Source organism: Pipra filicauda, unplaced genomic scaffold (assembly GCF_003945595.2).
Source record: "Pipra filicauda isolate LSUMZ 115617 unplaced genomic scaffold, ASM394559v2 scaffold64_size3178608_pilon, whole genome shotgun sequence".
Lineage (NCBI taxonomy): Eukaryota > Metazoa > Chordata > Aves > Passeriformes > Pipridae > Pipra > Pipra filicauda.
Genome location: NW_024104809.1, coordinates 2340362 through 2359550, shown reverse-complemented (window position 1 = coordinate 2359550; position 19189 = coordinate 2340362). Strand labels below are relative to the sequence as shown.

Below are 19189 nucleotides of genomic sequence, written 5' to 3'. Positions count from 1 at the left end.
CCCATTGCTTTTTCTCCAGCATCTCTCAGCATTAGGCTATAAGTGGAGGTAGGAATCTCATGGCCAGACTGATTTTCCATGTTTAAAAAGTGGATTACTGTGCAGTATTTCTAGGACCAAGAGAAGATCAAACAGATGAAAATCATTGCGAGCATCTAGTGTTCAAGGTGCTTGGCTGGAATGGGAAGCTCCTGTATCTGGACTCTGCTCTGAGGCTAATTTGTTTTTACCTAATGGTTGTTTGATGTAAATTGTGTGTGCAATACTGAGAGATGAGATGAGATGAGAATCAAATCTTCTATTGTTTCCTTCTGTCTTACTCTTTGCTCAGTACCTCAAGCTCAATGCTGAAATGTATAGGGCAGGTCGGTCCTGAGCATTTGCTCTGTACAGAACCTCAGACAGTCAACAAATTATTGCTTGAAAAAAGGCATTTTGTTTTTCTGATTGTTGAGTAAGTGGTTCTGTATTAGAGTTTTCCATTTGTGCAGGTAAAATCCCTCTTTTATAGACTAAAATCTCACCACTTGCTTAGTTAATGTACATATAAGGTATATATAGATCCTATTCAATGACATTTTTAACCACCTAGGGTTGTCCACAGCAGTTCAATCCATAGGCATCATGCCAAACCAGGCAGCTGTTTGTTAAACACAAAAACACGAAAAAACAAATGAGCAGAATGTATTCACAACTTCTTGGGCTCCATCAAAACTTCAGTACTTACTATGGACTGTCTCTGAAACTTTCAGGCATAATACAAATGAAGCTACTGTACTGTGGGCTTTGACAAATATAGAAATCTCAAAATAATTAAGAATGCAAACTACCAATTAAAAGTTTTTGAAATGCTATGTCAGTTTATGAATCATCTGCCCATTGGTCATAATATACAGGCAAAATAAAAATTAGCTGAAGGATATTAATTAAAGAAGATTAAAAGAGAAATGCTACTTATCATGAAAGAGAATGGAATGTACTCATTGTTGAAGTGAACTTCTAACACTTTAATATGTATATAAGCTTATGATGTGTGTTTCACTCATAATTGCAGTGTGTGGAATCTGAAACAAGCAGAATGTGTTCCAGAATTGGCAATTTCTTAGGCGGTTGAGATTCTTCATCAGCCACTGCTTTTTGAATTGGCCAGTCAAATTCAGAGCCTAAATTCCAAATGGATTCTTCAGTTCAAGATTTTGAGAAACAGAAGTTCTGTCTTTATTTTAGTCCTTTAGAGAGATGTGTCCACAATGGCGGGGACATTTTGTTTCTATATGAGCTCTTACGTATTCCTGTATTTAGTAGCTTTCTGTTTTATAATAGCAAAAAATAACTGTTGTTTAGTGTTCAGGACCAGAACATCCTAGACACTGTGCATAAGTGCCCATTTAATTTTGAGAGGTCGAACAGACAAACATTTGGTCTCTCTGTTTCTCTTCCAGTTTCTCAAGAATGATGGTAATATTTGAAGCATGTAGGAAATGTGTCCTAGGTGTAAAATCTCCCTGTAATGCATGAATGAAAATGTTACCTTCTGCTAATGTAACTTTCAAAAGCCCCAGATAGTTTATGGGCAGGAAAATCTATTTTAAGAACCACTTGCAAGTGGGAGAGAAGAGGAAATGAGGTCTCTTGAGTATTCCTTCTTCTAGCAGTATTGATGTAAACTTTTCTTTCTCAGGAGAGAAAGATTCCCATTTGTTTTTCATTCATATATGTTTAAATGATAGGAAGAGTAAATTACCCCTACTAACAAAATCTAATACCTCTTATACCTATATTTCATTGTACCAGAATCAAACTCAAATCTTGAGTGCGTTAGATAACAAAAGGAAAAGCTGCAAAATACTTTCAAAACTATTTTTCTACTCAGTGTTTGGCACTTTTGGACATATTTTTCATCTGAAATGTAGAAAACAGTACACACAGATAGGTGGTGGCCAGGTCAGGTAAGTGGTGAGTTGCAGCAGTGCACAGAAGGATTTGCACTGAAGGAGCACTGCGTTCTGGACTGCAGCTCTTACCTGCGGCAATGTATACAGACAACAGAATGCCTAAAGGTTTTCCCATTTGTCTTTTTCTCTGATAATAAAGGACTGAGAAGTGCTATGAATCAAAGGATTAGCTATAATCACACAGCTGTCACAGTGAACTATTCTGCATCCTGCTGTGCTGGCATTGCTTTGTGTTGAAAGAATGAGTTGTGATGTGCAGGGACAGGTAAAGCTGTTGTTGCTTCAAAGTAAATGAATACTAGAAAGTGTCCATATACATGATTTGTACATGTTTCCTGGATTGCCAGGGAAGGCAATGAATGAGCAGTGAGGGAAATCTTTCCTACAACATTTATGGTAGCTTGGAGATTTCCTCATCTGTAATGTTCTTATAACTGCTGGGACATATAGCTGGTTGAACATTCACCCCATTGTAATGTTTTGCCACTGAAAAACGTTGATTTCACTAGACAAAGTATATCTCTGCTTGTCAACTTGCCTGTGAAATTCTTGTGAAGTTACTCATTTTAGTAATATTGAAAACATGCAAAAATAAAGTTATTTAGCTATTTGAATACAGATACTTTCTATGGAATATTGGGAATGATAAAAATATTTGTCTCAAAACAAAAATAAACCAGCACAGAATTTGGTAATTTTTGCTTAACTTGTGTGCAATGAAATTATATCCTAAAGTGTCAGATTTTCTCCACAGATGGTAAGTTATGCACTTCCCTGTAAGTCAGGGTGACATCACTCTGTCAACACCCTAATAAGAAAATGAACATGAAGGATATCAGGCTTTTGTCGCCCATGGGCAAGGTCTGCATGGCCTCTGAGGGCCGTGGTTGTCTGTAACGCTGCTGGGTTGACATGCTTCTCAGAGCTTTGGGAGACAGTCATTTGAAAAGTTTTGCATGTCAAGTTTGTTTTTGGGCAAGAAGCTCTGTTTTACCTCCTCTCACTATAAGGACTCACTGCATATCTGGCTTCAGAGTAGGATGTACATAACTCAAAATTCTACACCGTTCAGGATGTCCTGACATTTCCTCCCTTCAGTCATGGAAAGCCTTCAGCTTTGACACCCACTCTGATCTAGCTTCTGTCTCTGCCAAATATACTTCAGTAGCCTGTGTTTCCTGCATTTAAAATTTATCTGTGGAATAGCACTGGAGTGCTGGCGTGATCTAGTGTAGTGTAGTGGGAGCTCCGTCACACATATTTTTCAGCATATCTACGTGTTTGAAGATACTGTGTATTCATCTGTATGCAATATTAGTCAGGAAGTGGTCTCAGATCAGCCTGTAATTTCTTTAAAAACTTTGAATTTCTTTAATTTTCTTCTGCATCTATGAGCCCTTCTGTTCTCTTTTAGTTCAAAGACAAGGCGGTTGCCTTTAACTATTTTTAGTTTTCACCAAAACAGAAGAGAATACAATTAATGCGAGGTGACTTTGCTTGTGTCTATTAAAATGTACAGCTTTTGTCAATAAGCTGCATTTCTGGAGTGACTCTTACTTCAGATCCGGTGTATGCCCACTGTAAATGAGCTCTCTAAAATTCCCTGTCATTCTTCCTTACAGTGTGAGAAATGCTGCAGAGCCTCTGAAGTGCCTATTTTCATGTTTCCCTGCCTAGTTATTCCTAATGAAGGACATGAATTCATAATGCGTGTTGAGATAACATTAATATTTGTAGCCTAAAGCAGGAAAAAGAATGCCAAATACTTGGCCTTTGCTGATAACTTGGTTGGTTGTAAAGAGAAGCTCAAAATTCATGTGCTTTACAATGAATTTCTAGCAGCTGTCAGCTGCTTCCCAAAACCTCGTGTCACTCTACTTGCACGTGATTTTTTATACTTAACTTCTACATTAAAGAATTTATGAGAGTTTTTAGTCTCCCTCTGTTAACCATGGGTGAAGATATGCTGTCTCACAGCCCTTTAATCCTTATATATCAGCCCATGCTTTTCAAAAGTTGTGTAAGTAGTTATGTATTAGCCTAAATGTGCCTCTTCCTTTAAATCCAGGCAGACAAAAAGGAAGAACTGGGGAATGGGGCAAGTGTCTGTTACTGACACACTTAAAGCTGGACATTAGAAACATGCAAAGCAAGGAGAAGGTCTGAATACCTGGTTGAACTGGATTTGTACAGAGAATTTCAGTATAGATATACAATCAAAAGAACCTCGAGGGCTTGTTGTGTACAGAAGCTCAAGGGTAATCTATGTAAAGTTCCATTTGACATAGTTTTCAAAAATGTTGATGACATCCTTTAGGATAAACTAAATAATCTCACTTGTACCATACTGAATGAACTAACGATGAAATTGCATGAGCAGTAGCAAGGACGTTTAGTCAATCTGCAGGAAGATATGGGTGTCTAAAGTTTTCAAACATTTGGGAGAGGAGAGGAGTGAAGCATCTGCACAAGAACAGACATGTTAGTTTGCGCTCTAAAATGATGTAAAGTCTTGGCTTTTGAAAGAAAATTATTTGATGATATTGAGGCAAACCTGAATTTGGAATAGCAGCAGAAGCAGCTGAAGATTTTGTCTAGCTGTCCAGCACCACCAATCTTTTTACAAGGTGATCATCCTTACTTTCTGCTACATTCATGCTGTCTCTAAATGTACTTGAAGTCTTTCAATTCAAAGGACACAAGGACTGACATGTGTTGTGTAGATAATATTATTGTTGTTTCACCATTACCTAGTCTAAGGCAACAGTAAAGGTGGCAATGACACCACCCTTACAGAAATACACATTAGAGCTTAGCATAAATAGAATTTGAATCCTAAGATTTCAACCCCCAAACTGAGTAGGTTATCCCAAATAATAAGGCTGCCTCAAATCTACACAGTGCAAATAATATCTCCTGGATTCCTGCCAGCTCTCTTGTCACATCTTGCTCCTTCTACAGTTTCAGCTCCTTTCAGGGCATAACCTGAAGACTAGTAGCAACTTGAAACACACTAGACACAAAAGAGTATTTGTAAGACAGAGATTTTCTTTCAAAGATGAGATTTCAAATGACAGGTATGAGAAATATCTCCTCCTCTTTCTTTTTTCTCTTTTTATTTATAACTGTTTCATTCCCATTTCACCACTGGATTAGCAGGCTTTGTGCCAGTAGATATATGTTTTTGAAATACATCATTGAAAATACTGTGGTCACTGAATGAATGAAAAAATACACTGCATGTGACATGTGAACAGTTATCCAAGTGCCTTCTCTGGCTGACCTTGCTGGTGAGACCTGTTAGTCAGCAGGAGAGCCATTTGGAAGGGCAAGAGACAAACAATTACAGGCAATATGCTGGAGACATTAATAAAATGTGAGATTACAAAACATCTGGAGAAATATCAGCTGACAAAACCTACTATTTCTGCTGTATAAGGAATGAATTGTGTCTGACAAATCTAGAGATGGAGAAAAGCAGTATCAATAAGGCAGTGGATTGGCACCTTGAAAAGACTTGAAGAGGACTTGCTACATTGATGTTATATATAAAGATTTTCAAGTAAAGCTGTAGAAATTACTTCAATAGTCATGCTCAGATAAGATGATAGGAACTTGATCTGAAGGTTTCTTTATGCACAGTCTTTAATTAACCTTTAATTAAATTAAAACTTTAATTCATCTTTAATCCATGGCTGATCTGTGCTCACTGGGTTCTGATCATTCACTTGAACTACATTATTTCTATGAGGGTAGTATAAGAAAATTAACAAGTTAAGACAGAATGAAGACAATACAGTCTTAATTCTTTAGCTGAATACAGCTCTTCATGAATTGGGGCTTTTTGTAATTACTTGAACTTCAGAACAGACCACTTTCCCTACCTCTTTCAGGATCTTAAAAAGTGATCATCGTTTGTGTTCCCAGCATCAACAAAATCTTCTCTTTGCAGCTGTATCTCGAAAGAAATATAACCTCATGTAACCCACAAACTTCCAGCCAGAGGGGAAAGTTATGTAGCTAAGGAGAGGAGATTATTCTGCTTGTATACAATATCAGATAATAAATTGCTGTTCTGCAACTGGAATTGATCCTCCATCAATTTAATATTGATGATCTATGTGTGTATGTTTGCAAGAGGGCTGAAATCAACATTAAGTTATTCATTAACTTGTTTAAGTAGCTGATACTGTACTAGAAGGAATTAACTCTAACCACCTATCTGCTATTTCATCTTCCTGGAAGAGGCTGTGGGAGATTTTCTGAAACCTACAATAGTTGAAATCTATGACACAGTTCACTATCCCGTCTGCTTATCACAGTCTTTAATTTATTAAATGCTTTGATATCCATTGAGATTTCAACTGCTGTGCATGTAAATGGTTCAGTGTGATCTAGTTCATCTTGTAGCTACTTGTGGGGAATTATTATGCTGTTTGCAAAGTGCTGAACAGCCTATGCAGAGTTCTAATGCAGTAACTACAGAAATGATCTGTTTAGTACTATAAGGAAGCAGTATCTTCCTGTAGATTTTCACAGTTGAGTTCTTAGTGTTGAGTCCCTGATTTTATACAAGTGACTTCTTTCTTTCCCCAGCCAGACATGATTTTGAGCAAGATTTGCTGTAAACCTCAAGTCAGCGCAGGTTATTTAGAATAGAACCTGAATAGTAGCAAATGTGACTGCTTTCTAATTTCATCACTGACAGACATTTGGGAGGCTGAGCTGACTCCCACAAGAAGCTTTTCCCTCCCAGCTGTGGTCCTAAATCAATAAAGTACTTGAGCATATATTTAACCTTAGGTAGGTGCCTTACTCCTGCAGATTTTCATAAATTCTAAGATTTGTTTTAAACATAAATCTTCTAATTGTCATTGCTTTTCTCAAGTAACTTTATAAACCCTAATGTCTGAGCTTCAATTCCAATTCCACTCCTGGCGGAGATTGGAGTTTGTCTTACGCCTGACAGTGTTATCTAGCGTTTGAGGGATGCCTCCCAGTGGAGGCATCTGAAAACAGAGCATGATGCTTTTTTTCCCTAGCTATGAAAGATGAAGGCTCTTCTATAATGATGAAGCTTCTTCCACAAATTACAGTAAACCAATAAATCTTTTTCTTCTTACTTTTTCTTTCTTTCAGAGAAAAAACGTCTGCATATTGCGACTGTTAGCATAGTTTTTGACACAGAACGAAGCTTACGATGATTTTATGCAGAGATAAGAGGGCTGTGTGGTATAAAAGTTTGACTCTTGGACCAAGTTCACAGGTTTATAGAGACAACTATATTTCCCAGGCACAAATATAAAAATTTGATGCTTTTGCTATTTGTCAAACAGAAGAAAAGGAAAATGAACACTGAGAAGCACCGTGGTCTTGTGTGTAAGGAATTTACCAGGGTTTGTGGGAATGGTCTCAACTTTGCATGTTTTGCTGGCTTTATCTACGAAGCTTATGTTAGGATCCTGGTTTATCTGCAGCTGAAGCTGACACCTGGTGAAGGAGGATAAAAAAACCTTTGGGGCTTTGGCCCATCATTAACTGCTCTATAGCGAAAACTTTCAAGCATTTGAGCTTAAAAATGTAATGTGTGTCCTCCAGTAGTACATGTTTGTTCTTGATTCTATGATCTCTCACTTTCTTGCCAGAGGGGTAGGTGGATTTGCTGTGCTGTGGAAATATGACTAAACTTGGCCTGAATCTTAACAAATTGTATACACTTTGCTTATAGTTATTAAACCACAGGTTAGCAGATCTATTTTTAAATCAGCAGTGACCCTGAGACTCTGCTTTCTGCACTAGGAGATGACATGAATGAGTGATGTAGCAGAAGGAACAGAACTCTTCATCATGCAACTCTGAGGAGCCCATCCTCTCTCTTGTTCATCTATCAAAGGTCTAGTTTCCAATCAGGTAATTTTTTTTTTGCTACAGCAGCTTTCCAGTGCTCCAAAATCCTTTTCTCTAAAAAATTGCTTTTTCTACTCTCTCCTCTTCCAAATCAACTTTACTATTTTATGACTTGGTCAGTTTTTTCTGCATTTTCTTCCATGAAATGAGACCCAGTCCCACAAAGGTCTAGTGTTTTATTCTTCTACAGCCAGAATAAATAGGAATTATGGCAGCAACTCCATGGCAGATAGAATCCATCCACAACACAGAATGGAAACAGCTCAGACAACCTGGATATCCTCAAAGACCAGTATAACTCCTGTGCTGCAAAGCTGTCACATCACTTGTACAGTGATTTGTAGAGCTGGGATCTCTCTAATCATTGACCAAATGAGTGCATCCACTTTCTATTATATTTTCCATCTAATGTGTAACTCTTTCATATAAAAACATTGTTGAATCCCTTAAATTCCAATTGTGCAGCTGTAGAGTACTGCTTTGGTGCTGTAGACAAACAGTATTGCTATCTTCCTGGATAATGTCACCCTTTATTTCCATACAACTTGACTTCTTGACAATATTAGATGAAGTCCCTCTACATTTTGTTATAGCTTTTTTTTTTTTTTTGAGTGCTATCCGGCATGTCCAGTCAACTTCCATATGGAGATTTTTAATTGGGAAGAAGGAGGTGGCAAATATTTCCTTTTAATTGCAACATGAGAGCAGAATAAAAATAGCATATCAAATAGGTTGTGTCTGCTAGGGCTGTTAAGGCTTATCGTCTTCATTTTCTGCTGCTTTCTGAGCAATGAAAAGCAGAACTTGTACAATTTTTTTCTGGAAGAAAAGTAACAACCTGGGCATGGTGATGATAGTTCAGGAAAGAAATAATGTGATATCATTGAGGCCCTGTGCAGCCCAGTGCCCAATTACTGTGGGGGTTAAGTCCAAAGAATAGTGGCAGAAGAACAGAACAATGAAATGCTCCCCATGTGCTCTCATGGTATAGACAAGTCAGTCCATCATAAGTTCACAGCCTTGCATCTGGGAGACCCAGATGATACACACTGGGGTTTTCCTGTATCAGCAGTAGTGTCTCTATTGTTGCCTTTTAAAAGCTCTTTTCTAGCAAGGCCTAGGGCACGATTGAAATGCTTGTTATTGCACTTGCTCTGCCTCAATCAATCTTCATGTGTGATACAAGGCCAACCTGGTCTCGGGCTCTTTATCTGCCCTTTCTGCTTGCACTTGTTAAGAATTGTTAAGAATACACTTACTGACCTAAGAGCTAACAATTTCTTTTATGTGAGCCGTATCCATCTACCACATAGTGAAGAGAACACCTTTTAATTGTGATTCTAATCGCTCAATGCAAAAAAATTTGCTTTAACTGACTAATTCCCAGTCAAACCTTCATCTTGCTATGTTTATGGCTGTGTTTTTCTAATGTACATTCCTGTGGATTATTTTGCAAGCCGTCCCATGGGTGTGTTGAACATCCAAGCATCCTTGCAAAGAGTTACTGCAGATGTATAGCTATAATTCAGGTGAATCATCATTCCCCTTGTTAAAGTTTTACAACAAAATATTTGGCTAAATGCAAAGGGGAGAGGTCTATTTAGGGATCAGATTAAAAGCAACCTACGTTTGTCATGCAAGGAATAAAATTACCTTAGACATGCAGTTTATTTAGATTTAATAAGCCCACAGATGGGCAGTATCTTTGAAAATTAAGTGCTGTTCTACTGTCAAAATATCAGGGTCTGATTCATTGTCAGTATGTTATCACCACAAGACCCTCATAAAGGATTTCTGGAGTAAAAAACTGTTTACTGTATCACCATAGCCCAGCACAGAGTAGCATGTGAAGCATGTTAATAGGCTATTCTGCCTAAGTTTCCACTGTTTACCTCTATTGCTTTCCTTGTTTTGCAGATGAATGCAAAGTTTCAACATTCAGAATAGTCCTTCTGGCAAACATTATGAATATTAAATATTCATGTATGAAATCTGTTCAGATCCAGCCTTGGAATCAGTTTGAGTTTGTTTATGACCAATTAAAATGCCATATAAATTTCAGATTCTGCCATCGGAGTAGCCTGAATGCAGAGAATGAAGGACAATATCCTGTACTTCTAATTTAATTTTCCCATCAGTGTTTGTTTGAACTCTATCTGTGGGTCAGGACAGTGGATGTCTGTGCAAATATTTTCTGCTTATGCCAGCCAGGACTGTGTGCATAATTCCAGTTAAAATTTCAGCAGCAGTTTATAGTCACTTAAGCTGACTTTTCCCACATAGAAAATAACACTTTCAGATTGAAAATTTTGTTGATGAGATATATGTGTCACTTGCCTGTGGCAGAGCTTTAGTTTTATGCAAACTGGACCTCCCTCTGGCTCAAGATCTTGACTGGAGTTGGAGGAATCTTATAATCTTCAGAAAATGAAATTTTATTGAACTTGGAACAGTCCCACGAGCATCAGAGATTTGCTGTGCACACAGAGAAAACAGAAGATAAGTAAATGGCAGAACAATGTAGTGAGTCAACCTGCAGAAAGAAGGTAAAACATGCGGAAGAAGGCAGCAGCAGGTAGAGGATGCAGTTCCCCTTTAGGTCAGCTGGATGTGTTTTTCCATTCACTTTTAAATTTTATCTCTCAGTTCAAGTATCATCAGCCTTAAACTTATGAGTGACAGGGAGGTGGAAAGAGGTGAAAGGGGCACTTCCATGCTTCTCAGCTTGGAAAAACAAAGTGGGAATGTCTGCCAAAGAAATCTGGACACTTCAGATTTTCTTGAAAGATCCAAACATTGTTATTTCCTCTGATTTTGTATGCAGTATCTGAAAAAGATTGACTTGTAAGTGTTCCCATGGTCTCTGCATACACAAAGAGGAATGAGACCTTTTCAATGGCATTTATTTTAGACTGATGGAAGGAATAAAGAGCTAGGCAGCTTCCAAGAGGGTGTCTCCTCTGTGTGACCCTGAACATAGTTTGAGAACAGTCTGGCTGCTCCCTCTGAGCACAGACACAGCTCCTGGAAACTGAAAAAATGCTTACTATGAGCGGTAGACAGACATTGCTGTCTGCCTCTGTGGGCAAGAGCATGCAGTAAAATTCAGATATTAACATGGAAATGTCCTCAAAACAGGGACCCCTGGAGTAGGCATTTTGGTTTGGATCACTAAGAGAGACGCCAACTGGAGAAACAGGCCCATATGCAAAAGCTGGATGCATAGTCAGATTGCAGGCACCTTTAACACCCAAAAGATACTCAGAAATGGGCAACCATTTAGGTTCTTAGAAATGCAGCATCAAGTAGTTTTAAATTTTAGTACCAGTACTTTATACAGAATAAATGTGAAATAAACTCAGATAACCCCCATTACAAAAGAGGAAACTGATTCCTTTCCCATGCTGTGTGTCTCATACCAAGACCATTTTGAGCACTGACCATTTTAAACCTGCACTGCAGTCATTTGTAAACAGTTTCAGTAACAGGGCCAGTTTGCTCAGTCTGCATTTGACATCGCTTCAGTGTTTTGCATAACAGTCAGTAGCACCTTAGGTAAATATTCTATCCAATCACTTTCTGAAATTATGTAACTCTTTGGTTCCTTCATAACTTAGACAGAGACTAACAGAAATTTAATAAAACTGTTGTAAATCTCCACTTACTGAAACAGTAACATCCAGAGCAACCAGAAGACTTACATAATCCTCCAGATATAGGCTTGGTATGAAGATCATAGTAGTTTTAACTTTGGCCGTAACAGAGCAGAATATGAAGAAAATGTATCATGTGTAAGAGAAAACCAAGAATATTTAAACTGGTCCTTGCCCAGCTTTCTTTTCCTTCCATTAGAGAGAAGTTTTTTCATGGCTAAAATCCTATTTCCAAATTATCCAGGTACGTTCAGACCATTTCTACAACATCAGTTTACTGGGCCTCTTGTGACAGTTTCACTCTTCCCATGATGGGGGTTGGGACTAGATGATCTTTAAGATCCCTTTCAACACTTAACATTCTATTGATTCTGTGTTGCTGAACTATGGAGCTTTTCAGAGTCATAATTTTCTTCAGGATGGAAACTTGAGAGTGATGGAATGAAGAGAAGAAAGGAAATTATACCACCTCAGAAGGAAAGACAGGAAATCTGAAGTTGGTTTTGGAAGCAAAAGTATAAAAACTCCAGAATCTAAACGTTACATTTTGGCAGTATCAAAACAAAATTATCTTGACAGCAGACTGGGAGGTGTTTGGCTCTGTTTGCATTCTTAAACTTCTACATATATTTGAAGTCCAGGAATAATGAAATCTGGAATACTGAGTTTTCAAATTGTAAGAAGGAGCCTTGAAGCTGTCCAGATTCTGAAAAAGAATAGCTCAAGACCTTATTTGCTGCACTTTTAACATGCTTGTCCCCAAAGCTATTCAGAGAGTGAATGTACTCCAAAGCTGTGACTCAGGAAATGAGGGCTCACAAATGAGTTTTTCTCCCTGGACATATCCAGCCAAAATCCAGGTTTAGCACCAGAGCACGGATCTATTAGAAGTGTGTTAGTGTAATGATGGATCCCTCTGAGGGATTCAGATGACAGCTACGATGACATTAGCTCTTCCAAATCAGTTTTCCTCTGCATCTGTTCAGATAAACAACATGAAAGCTGACAACCACATTCCATGGCCATTACTTACAGTACATTTTGGTGACTTCAGCTACAAAAATTTCCTCCTATTTTTCTCATTGTCGTAATCATTGCATGACCAAATAGCTGCAAATATTCACTATCACAATTGTTTTAACTATCTGTTTTATGTGAGCCAACCTATCTGCTTCTAATTTCTTTTTGCTTTCAAAACAAGTTTATGTAACACACTAAAACGGATTTTTGTAATTTCCAACAACTTCAAACACCCAATCTAGACTTCTATGGATCTCAATCACTTGTAGATACTAATTGGATAATATCTCTGGATGAAACTTTGTCATGACAGGGTTGTGTCAGGCCAAGCTGCATAAATGGAGGGGTTGCAGAGCAAAACTTGGCAGAAGAAAAACCCCAGTATATTGAAGACTTACAACTGTTCAGTTCAGTATACTAGGACAGAAATCCAAATGGAAAAAGGGTCGCATTAATAGTCTTGGATTTGGAAGGGGACATCTGACTTCGGTTAATTTCGTTCGTCAGCATTTCTGATTGTCTAGTTTCAAGCTCTGCAGAATTGCAGATATAGCTTTAAAATGCATTTAAAAGCAGTAAAATGCAGCTGAATGGCAGCATGTTTGCTGAGGGGTACATTTCTGCCAAAAAGGAGGGAGAAGCAGCCATGTCATTTATACCAGCTGTCACCTTTCTAAAGCTACCAAATTCACTTTCCACTTACAAAAGTAACTCTATTTTCTTCTCATCCCTTCAGTCTTTTAAAATATTAAGAGCCAGTGTAGTTGTCTTTTTTCCATTTACTCTGTCCTTTCTAGTTTCTGTACTTTCCTTATTATTCTATACGCCACTTAACACAGTCTTTTTTGTACCATTTTCCCAGCTACTGAATGCAGGACTTTGTAAGAAATTATTAAAACAATTGTCCTGGGTAAATTGAATTATGGATTTAAAAGCAAAACAAAACCATATCTCAAGAGTTCTTTATCTCTACAATCTTCGGAAGCGTTTCAGGACAACGTCCAAGATATGCAATGCAGTTAAGATACTGTGTTCTGGAATTGGCGCAGTTGAGATTAATCCTCTTCAATGCTTTGACTCAATGGTAAATATTTCTAATGTCTGTGTTTGTTGCAAACTTGGGGCTCCTTCTATTTGGACAAGAATTGCTATTAGACTGTTTAAAGCCTTGGATTAACCTTCAAGCAATCAAAGCCTTAACTCTTCTGATTGTGAAGAACTAACTTTCCCACTAACGCGTAAGTATGTATGGCTCTTGGGTAGTTCTTAGATATATTTTATGTTTTACAAACGCAGAAAGAGAGACAAAGAAGTTTGGGCAAGGTTTACAGTCAGTAAGTAGCTGCAGTGAAAACAACTCCAGGAGAGCCTTGCTCCCCGCTCACACACAGCTAGAGAACGTTTGCCTGTTCTTGTTTTGGTCCGAAACAAAAAGACATGAAGAGACCAACCAACTATGGGGAGCAAGAGCTGGTAGGAAATTGTGTGTTTTAATTTAGTCCACCAATGTTCTGCAAGTAAAATTTTTGATAGTTTATGTGCCTACATTTTCAAACAAAAAAAATACACCAGTTATACCCAGAACTAGCTGACACAACCAAAATGTAACATTTACTTTCCTTAAATAAACAAAGCTTATTTTTCTCATTCTTTCTTTCTTTTTTTTTATATGGTCCTGTACGTGTAAAAAGAACTACATGATGAATGGTATCAAGTTACATGATGGAAGGGTGTTCAGCTGCCTTTTGATAACGAAAGAAGAAACAGCTTTTCAGTTCTTTACAAAGCAGATGCAAAAGTGTTTGATATTGAAACTGCAGATAGAGTAGGGACAAACGGTAGATTTTTTAGAGGCAATGCTTTTCCCCTTTTAATTTTTATTAAATTTTGAAATCTAAACTGGACATGTAAGTCTTTGGGGTACAGACACCAATACTGAGGCTGTCAGTAAATGTATCTCACTAGTGTTATGGAGAGATTCCTTATAATGCAAGTACTTGGAATAATATCTTACCACTGCGATCCGAAGCATAGACCTGTTTACATAAGTGACTTGATCAGAGAAAGTTTCTGGCCAAACAAATGTTCAAGAAGATTAATGATGAACACATGTTGTATTTTTTTATCTAAAACAACACCCAAATTCTCAACTGAAATCTAGGTTATGTGATGACATAGAGTGTTGGTTATGGGTATTTCTGGTTTTAGAGTGCTAACCCACTGTGTTCATTTTTGTTGCTCTTTGGAGACAGTGGTTGTGGGTTTTGTAGGAGAATTTCACTCAATCACTAGGGGAAGGGTGAATTTTCCTTCCTGCTGTAGGACAAAGAGATGTAGACTTGAGAGGTGCCCCAAATACATATGTAGAGAACATGTCATTGTTTTGTCCACAAGAAAGACAATAACCAGGAAAAGCAGCTCCCCCCACAATTCAAGCTATTCTGCAGTTGTTAGGATGCCATTAAAGTTTATGGCATAGCAAGAGCTTTGATATTACCCTGGTTCAACAGAAAACACAGTAACATGCAGCTGGTTCTGTTGGCTCTAGGTAGTTAAGTATGCCTCTATTCTGCTAAACCGGTCAACAGCCCAGAGGCCTTTTTAGACATCCCGGTGCTACTGGATAATTAAATAGCATTGATGCAGAAAGTGCTTAGCCATGCAAGGGAGTGTGGTACCCTGGGGATTCAGTGTCCATATCACCTCTGCACTCACTACAGAGAGTAACTTAAAAAACACATCCTAGAAGAGCATTCAAACTCCTATGCGAGTGAATATCATCCAGATATTTACTCCTCAGTGCATCTTTGACAGCTACTTTATACCTCATGGCTATCTCTGTCCTATCTGTTAGTAGGAAATCATGAAAATGCAAGAGCAACAGATAGAAAAGGTTCTGGTGTGTACCCATGTAACACAGACTGCAGAGGACTGTTCTGCCTGGCATGAGAATGATCAAACACATCATTGTTGTTGGACCTACAGCCCAAAGTCATGTTCTCTATTTGGCACCTCAAAAACTTTGCCTGCACTGGTTCTGTCCATGGCTGCATTACCTATTTCAGGTTCTAGAGCTGTCAGCATTAGTATTGTCTTTCCATTTTGTGTTGTTTCTCTTCAGTGAAGATTGAAGTAATACTAGCCCTTGGCCACTAACAGGGACTTCAAACAACTTGTCATGCATCAGTTGGTGGCCATCTCCATTTTACAGAGCGAAAAACAAATACAAAGCATAACCTGGCATGCCTATGGGCTCCATCCCATGACTACAAATGTTTCTAGGAGCCACAGCTGAACAGGGCCCCCCAGCCTACAGCTCAGTGTAAAAAAAGTAAACTGTAATTTGGGGTGGTAGGGGCTAAAAGCTGCCTACACCACTGCAGTTAGGCCTGCCTTTGTCAGAGCAGCATGGGAAATGTATGGTATGGTGGAAAGAGAACCTAGGACTCCCAGTTCCTGGATCTGATCCCCACTTGATATTTTCTCCAACAATATGCTCTTTCCTTGCCAACAAGTTCTAAATGATTCATTTTGTTACTGGATAGTCATATTTTGTGGGTAGCCACTAGTCAGTTTGAGTTATTCACTCTTACAAAATACTTCCTCTAGAAGGCACTGTAAACAGAATTAATTTTTAAATAGTTTGAGTTGCTTGAAAGCCATGAGCAATGGTTATTAATATTGGCACAGAATAGGTCACATGCTGATGATTCAAGGGATGGAAACTGGAACATTTTGGACAGAACTGATGTTTTTATATTCACTTGCCTTATATTCAGACACTCAGGTGGTAGAAGTGTTAATTATACCCAAGACAGCAAACTGGGGAAGTTACAGGTACTAATACATGTGGACATGCGGTAAAATAAATATTAAGATAAAGCAAATCATGTATATTCAAGGAATTTAGTTTCCGTTTCTTGGTTACAACATGTGATTTTATCACGCATCTCTTCTGAAAGACAGAGGAGGAGGAAGGAGTTTGTCTTACTGAAGGCAATGGAAAGTATGCTTGATATAGCATGAACAAATATGGACATGAAACTGTGAGGCTGCACTGCTATGCACCCAGAATCCTGAACAACTTACAGTGATGTTTTGACTTGAAATTTCTTGCACTGAAGCTCATTCCTGTGATAAAAAATGGCCAGTCCCCAGCCAGTTAGCTCAACAAGCCAAGAAATCTTGCCACTTGGTGATTGCAGCCTAGTTACTGCTAGCACAACTCTACACTGTTCTGCTTCCCTAAATAAATAAATAAAAAAAAAATCTCCAAGGCTTGCCACTGTTTGGAAAGAACCTATAATTTTTTTGCACATGTCTAGACTGGTTTACTGCTTTTCAGTGCGACTTCTTGTCATGGTCTCACAGCCAGTATGTACTTTTAGACTGTTGCTGACCAAGGCAGACTCCGAGTAGTCTTCAAAAGCAAAAGAATTTGCCAGCAACTGAGTCAGTTTAAGCTGCCTGCCAGGAATTCGCAGCATGCCATACAATACATTTTTGAGTCACCATCTAAAAACAGCCTTGATGAATAAGTCCTCGACAAGAAAATGAGTCTGAAATTCCCAGTTGGTCTTACGCCAGGATTCTGCCATGCTCCCTTTCTCTCCAAAGTCAAGGCACTTAACCTGATCTCGAAATAAATGGCTATTCAAAATGTCATGTTCAATAGGGAGCATGACCAGGGGCTGCACAGCAGGCCTTAGTGATACGGCCTCTGTGGAGAGGCACAGCAGTCTGATGCAACAAGAGACACACACACACATACACACACACACACATGCAGGGGACTGCAAAAGAAATGAGGGGCTGCCTTGATGTCTGGAGCTATGAGGGTAATGCCCACATCTCTTGCGTTACAGTCTGACCGAGAACAATTTGCCTATGGAAAACACGTGCGAATCCTGTAGGAAATAGAAGTTTTGGTGTTTGACTCACCGCTAGGTGTCATGGCTTCTTCATTTTTAAGCAGACCGCTGAGTTTTTCTATGCCTAGAGGAAAGAAAAAAGCTCAAGGTGAAGGCAGGAAGCCAGCGTGTTAGCCAAATACTTAGGCCGGCTCCAATCTAAATTTTTTTAGTAAAGTCGGGATGGTAGATAGCACGTTCAGAAAAAGAAGAGAGAAATAATTTCCATCCCTTTTGCAGATTACTGCTATTCTAGACGATATTGAAACACTAAAAATGAATCTTGAGTGCAGGTATCTATAAAGTTCACCATGTTTGGTGCATCGCGGAGTTCTCCTTATATTTGTTTGCTTTACCCTGCCAAAAATCAGCCCTAGATGCTGTAAAGCTACAGGTATATGAAAGCAAAAAAGGTTTTCCCCACGTTTATGATGTGACTCTTCTTTTCAGTGTGTTTCAGAACAACTGATTTTTTTGAAAGTCCATCCCTGTTGTTACTGACAAAAGCTGTACATTTTGTGCCTTTGAACACTGACAAATACACAGACACAAGCCTATGTATATATTTTAATATATAATCACAGGAAAAACATGGGTCAGAAAATGTTACTGCAACTACCCCTCCCTATGCCACGTAGGGAGGGGTGTTTTCCTGTGCTGCTATGCTCTCTCCACGGAGGTTTCACCACCTCCTGCTTTGCTGGTTTTCTATTGAGAGTCAATGCAGTGGAAGCGGGCTGGTTTTATGCTCTCCATTGAGATGAGAATCTTATCTCCTTTCTTGCAAGTAGACAAATTGTCATCAGGGTAAGGCTGGAACATACTTGATTTTTAAGTCTGTGAATTGGAGGCAAACAAACAAAGGAGTGAGGAGCTCTCTCTCCATCTCAGGGTTTCCACAATCCCCTTCGAGCTGGGATAAAAAACTTAAGAGGTGTAGCCTTGTCAGGAGAAAGACAAGCAAACACTTCATGAGTGCTCTTGCCCATCTTTCTGCATATTCCATGTCATGTTTAATGCACAGGGGCCTGGAGTGGACATGAACCCACCACTCCAGGAAGGGGCAGGGATCTGATGCATCAGACTGGATGTTTCTGGGCATTTTTTAGGAACTTGGCAACAAGAGGGGACCGAAGAAGCTGCCCAGTATGGGCAGATGTTTTTTCCTGTGACCCCTTGTAGAGTACACATTTACTGGATAATGTACAGCTTGTTCTCTGAGCCAAAGGAAGAATCCAAACATTGCTGGCTGCAGTCAGATTTTATTTGACCTCTTAAGTAGTTTAACATGGTACTGGCCTTCTTTCCCATTTTAGATCTTTCCCTTTTAGAACAGCAGAAGGGATTTAATGATGCAGCGTCTCAAGCACCTACAGAATGCCCTGAACTGGAAGTAATTGATTTTGGATAATTGCCTTTAAGATAAAAGTTTTTTCTTCCTCTTTTGGAGACATCCTAGGGAAGCACAGGGGAAGCCAGAAGGGAACTTCACAAGTGACTTTTTCTCTTCCAGGTGCAAAGGATGTTTTTGTTGTAATGCGCTATGAGTTTCCATCTTCCTATTCTTTAAGTTAGGAATTTGAGAATCAGCGTTTGCATGAGAATTTAAGACTGTACAGTTTCCTCCATCCTTCAAAGTAAAGCCATGTCACTGGGTGGTCTTGGCACCAAGCTCTCATATGGGGCCAATAAAGGTGATATTTATAAGTAAAGAACCTGTGAGATCTGATTCACATTAAAAATG

The 19189-nt window shown here is 38.8% G+C and overlaps 1 long non-coding RNA gene across 1 annotated transcript in view; it reads right to left on the bottom strand.

The window, feature by feature from the left end:
• Nucleotides 1–9875: 9875 nt before the first annotated feature.
• Nucleotides 9876–19189, bottom strand: part of LOC120324680 — a 67888-nt gene continuing 58574 nt past the window's right edge. Inside the window, exons 3-4 of the long non-coding RNA XR_005566167.1 lie at nt 17477–17530; nt 9876–10337 (exon numbers count right to left, since the gene is read on the bottom strand). This is a non-coding gene — a long non-coding RNA (uncharacterized LOC120324680). The remainder of the gene's footprint in view (nt 10338–17476; nt 17531–19189) is intronic.